The sequence below is a fragment of the Eurypyga helias genome, unplaced genomic scaffold (genome assembly GCF_000690775.1).
Source record: "Eurypyga helias isolate BGI_N326 unplaced genomic scaffold, ASM69077v1 scaffold6638, whole genome shotgun sequence".
In the NCBI taxonomy this organism is placed as follows: Eukaryota; Metazoa; Chordata; class Aves; order Eurypygiformes; family Eurypygidae; genus Eurypyga; species Eurypyga helias.
Window position 1 is genome coordinate 26,630 of NW_010266234.1, and position 5,589 is coordinate 32,218.

Below are 5,589 nucleotides of genomic sequence, written 5' to 3' on the forward strand. Positions count from 1 at the left end.
AGTAAGGACTTTAAAATGTGCATTTTAATTAGAACTCATTTAAAGCACAACTGATCAAAACAGTGATAATGAGAGAAGCCTAATTAATTTTTGTCTAAGTAACGAAGTCTCATTACAGAGGGCTCTTTGGAAGAAAAGGGTTTGGGATGTTAAAAACAGGGTGTTTGTAATGAGACTCAATACCTCTGGGAGCCTGGAAGCCAGACCCAGAGGTTTCACAGGACTGCAGCAGCCACTGTATTAATCTTTTAACAGGAAAAAGTAACCCTACTGAGATGAGACATCCCATTTATAGCCACGTTCTGAGTTGCGACCATTGGCAGAGATAACACAATCAAACAGAATGGCATATTACAAAACAAATAAATACAATTAAAACCAGATTAAGTAAAAGATCAAAACAGGCTCAAAGAAAAAAAAAAAAAAGAAAAAAGCCGTTTCCAGGGAGTTCAGGGTTCAGACAGTAGAGGAGGAGCAGAAGCTTGGAGATTTGGAGCACTTCTAAGCACCAAGGAACTAGCGATTTTTTAAGTACTAAAGAATTAAAAGGCTGTAGATGGAGGAGAGCTAACTCGGGGTGGTTAAAGAAAATGGTTACTTTTGAACCAAAAATAAGTACTGTAACACGTAAAGAACCGAGCCATTTAAAAGGAACAGCGATAAGGGGAACACCCCCTGGCTCCCACCTGAGGGTAGTATAAAGGCTGCTCTGGAAGCAGGGCATCAGAAGTGGGCTGTGGCTCCCGCAGCAGACCTCTCGTCCTTGAAAAGACCTGCGAGAAAGCCCCAGGTGTGCAGCGCTACCTCCCTCTGAGCACGGCGTTGCAAGAACAGAGACATCCAGCTCCAGCAAGCCCAGGTGTAAAATACAATACAGGAGAACTATTTCATGAATAATCATGCTAAATAAAGCATCGCTTTATACTTACACCTTAACAGAAATTTTAAAAAAATGTATCTTTCCTAGTTTTGTTAAGCTTTAGAATACCAAAGTGACAGGTACCAGCCGTGGATAGTTTGATCTACCTCGCAAAGATCTGTACTTCCAAAGACAAGTGTCTTTCAGGGACACTTTTGTCTAGTTTCTTACCCAGACCATCATCTCCCTTTCCCCCATACTGTACCACAATCGCTCATTTGAAGTATCAGCCAAAGTCAGCCCCAGGTTTCTTAAACCCGGTTGTGCTTTCCCCCCACTCCCCCAGGAGCCACATCCTGTACGCTCAGGTTTCTAATCAATTTTTGCAACTGGAGGAGCCGGAGGCACTGCTTATCCCCCAGCTGGCCCGTCAGCAGTGAGGTGCCAGCGCAGTCACCGACTCCCAGGGCCTCAAGCGAGACGGAGGTGGGGTGGGTAGCTGAAAGGAACTGAAGTCACCAGTGGCTCAGATGAAGAGCCTGGACTGTTCGTCACAGGGGTGACGGGCGGGCGCTTGGACACAGCTGCCCCAGCAGAGGAAGGGCACAAACATCTGAAGTCATCCCGGTGCTGATCACCAAATGATACAGTCAGAGAACTGACACAAAATCCTCGTCAGATATCCGCTTCCCAGGGCCCTTCCCTGTGTTCCAAGGGCTGAGTCCGCTCTCCCGTTCCTTCATGGTCAGCTACCTGGTTGCCAGCAGCAAACTGGCAAGAAAAGATGTCAGGCACCTGCTGTGCAGAAGGCGCCTCTAGTGTTCCACCTTTTTTGTTTTGTCGGGTTTTGGGGGTTATTTTTCTTTCTCTTCGAAGAGAAAATAAATTCAACAGTAGACAAATGCATTTCATGGTTTTTAATAACTTCGTGCCATGGTTTAACCACAGCATATTAAGAACAAGCATAAAATCTGTATTTAAAACTAACAACAGCACTTAGAGCAACATCTTCTTTTAAAAGTATTGCAATAAACAGACCTTAGGTCTAAAAACTAGGACATCACCATTTGCTCAGTTAAAAGAGTCAGATACACAACAGTTGAAATCTTTTCCTGTATATAACTGGGAGTTATGGTGGGAGGAAAAAAAAAAAAGGCAACAAATTAATTGCATTAAAAGGAAAATTAAAAAAGAACTTAAAGCAAGCCAGGGTTGTCATAGCATCACGTGAACAGCTACTGAGAAATTCCAATACAGCTGTAAAAAGACTTACTGTTTCATTTTTACAACAATAAAATGTAAAAGAAAGGTTAAATACTGTTGATAGTGCTGTACATATTTCAGAATAGCTTGAAACAAAGTGGACAGAAATAAGAGATGTGTTGAAAAGGTGATCTTGAAAGCCACAATGTTGGAAACACAAAAAAAATATCCATACAGCAATGAAGCATTTTACACTGTAAAGTAACTAGCAAGAAACAACAAAGAAAGGGTCAACATCCTAAAAACGGGCATTTGTTGGTTAATTTTAAGTGTAACAGCCTATCTGGTGTAGATACCGCTGTGAAATGCTCCGAGCACAGCGGCACTGGGCAGCTGACCGCCACGCAAAGATAAAACCCTATCGACACGTACGCAGACTCTGTGCTGTACGTAGAAAAGCTTTGTTAAAGAATATTAAAGTGAATTACAAGTGTTGTCACTTTTGCTGTGACGCTGAGGCCCTCAACTTCTGCTCCTACTTCTGTGTAAATCTTGGCGGCGAGCAGAAGAGCGTGAAGGCCGCCGTGAGTACACTTCACGGACAGTCTGCTCTTTCCACTGCAGCTTCACAGGAAATAAGCGCCTCTAAAAGGAGACATGCTCGTGTTTGGTCCACTCGATACGCAAGTTTTGTTACGTCAAACCCTACCCTAGACTCCTCCGGCGGGAGGTTTACTCTGTACAGAGCCTTCCCCTAGTCAAGGCCTGGGCTTTTCCTCCCCTCGCGCGCAGGAGCGGCGCTGCAGCGCCAACAGACGGGACCGCGGCCAGGCAAGGCGTGCTTCCAAAGCAGTTACTCTGTGCCCTGACAAACAGCCAACGAGCTAACGAACGGCAGTCATGGCACACGCGGATTTCACTGTGGTACATGCTTACCCATACAACAGCGCTGTATTTAGAGGGGTGGACACAAGCTACCCGCAAGGCCTTGATGATGCAGAACTGGCCATAAAAAAACAACCAACTTAGACACTTCCTTAAAACAAACGGAAAAAAACGCAACGACCATGATCAACGTTCAGATAAAGGACTCCTGTGAGGCCTTTTAAAAAGATATTTACAGACAAACGTGTAGCTGAAGTCTCACATTGACAGAGAATTCGTGAAGGATGGTGCCCCAAGGCACCACCCTCCAGCGCTGACGGACCGGATTCAACGCCCACTGAAACGAGAGGAAGCCTCACCATGGACTTCACCAGGCGCCGGGAAAGGCCCCCTGAGTTTTAGCACAGCATTTAGCCAGTCATCTGAAAAACCAACCGAAGACGCCACCTCAAACGTATCCCAACGTGTTGCTACCTTACGTCTGTGGTTAAAGCCTGACGCGTATAAAAAAGCTACATACAGACACACGAGTACCTATGAAGGATTAGTCGGTATCCATCTGTGAGAGGACTAGTCTGTCTCGGATGGACAAACCTATCACCTACTGTCCCAGGATAGTTAGCACAAAGAGTTTAGAAAAATAAGTACAGCATCTGCAAGTCTCTACACTAGAACTTCACGTTGAGTTTTCCTGAGGTATTTGCTTTACCAAAGAGTCCACGGGGCATGGGGACAGACAGCCAAACGCACGGAGATGCTGGGAGGGGAGAACCGAACTTGCGAGGGAGCCTGGCAAGAAAGTTAAAGTGTTGGATCGCTTTCCACACCGCGCTGGGTCCGAACAGGTTTAGGCATTTCTCCCTAATCTCAAATCCAAACCTGGGCTGAGCCGTTGCTCCCAGCGGCCAACGCGGCAGCAGCGCTGCCGACTCAAAGCTGGCGCTCACACCCTGCATTCAGCTCCCTACCAACTGCGCCTTTTCTCGTCTTACCCTTAAGGCTGGACCCTACAAACAACCGCACGGGTCTTTGCGAGCCCCAGCCACAGACCCAAGCCTTAGGACGGTCTGCCGCGGCAGGATCGCGTGCCAACAGCGGGCACGGAGCGAGGGCCGGCTGCTGTCGCACACCTCTCGCCGGCAGAGTTTTGATTTTGCAGGGATGGTTTGGGTCAGTTCCCACTGGTCTGAGCTTCACTTCAAATCTAGGATATGGAGAAAAAGATCTGAAAGGTTTTAGCCCATTTCTAAGTTAAAAATAAAAAGAGTAACCAAGGATAATAAATAACACATCTGCTGGAGAAGTAGTAACTAATACTGGTCCAACTCAGCAAGAGCGAGGCAACAACCAATACGAGAAGCATCTAGTTGCAAGGGTAAAGCTGTGGAGGTTTTGTTTGTTTTGTGGATTGGGGTTTTTTTTCCCTTTTTCTTAAAGTGACACATTTAAAAACCAAAAAAGAACAAATCTTCACAGCAAAAAAAAATGCATCTGACAACCAATCGCTATACACAGGCTAGTCAAAAAGGATTTGTTCAAACATTTTTTCCCTTAAGATATTATATTGATATTTAATAGGAAAATAAAATACATAGAACTTTTTGTCATTTGTATGCATTCATTTGCAAATTTTCTTACAAAAAAGGACCAAGCACAGAAGTTGGCATTCACAAAGTCTATGCCTTTTTTTTTGTGTGTGTGTTAAAATTGGTATCATCTATACATTATCTTACAGTATTAACAACATCTATTTGTTTTTGTATGTTTGTTTGTTCTACCCATTGGGTAGGATATGTGCATAATATATTCAAGTTATACACAGCACCATACAAAGAAAAAAACATCAGGAAAAAAAAAAAAGACAGATAACTGAAAAAGCACCATTTTAAGTGAGGCACAACAAAGGTGGGAGTGTAAGGCCTCATCCAAAGCCCCCTGAAGTCAGCAAGAATCTTCCACCCAACCTCACTGGGCTTTAGGATCAGGCCCTCTTGAGTGCAAGGGGTTTCCTATCTGCTCAGACCTGAACATGAGGCACCTTAGTCGCTTACAAACTACCGACATGCAAACCTCCTCAAAACGATACCTACTGCGGACGCGTATCCTTTCTCAGTGACCCTAGCACGGCGGACAGACAAGCACAAACCAAGGCGAGAGAGGAAGAAGAGACAGCTTCATCACCCACGAGATCCTGCACACACCACGCTGTTTCAGAAAGCTCCCGCGCCAAACCAGTTAAACCAGTAGCAACCGAGCAAAGCAGTGAGAGAGTCCTCTCCGGCAGTTAAGCACACAGAGGGCGGCTGTCGGAGGGAAGGGGGGAAGTATCTAGGGTCTGAGTTTGTTCCTTTATTGTTAACCACACAAAAAGGTACGTTCTTCTACAGCAGGAAAGCGATGCTAGCGATACCCGGGTTGCTCGCGTCTGGTTTAAAAATAGAACGTAGGCAACAGCGAGGCAGAAGTAAAAGCCAGAAGAGTTTGCAAGGTTTCTCAACACAAACTCATGCTCAGTTTTCCCTTTCAGAAGCAGGAGAAACATAGTGAGTGGTTACAAAAACGGCACTAGTGGCCCTGGAAAACACTTCATACAAATAGCTGCGACTCTTTCAAAGAAACACCAGTCAATTCCTACCCTACAC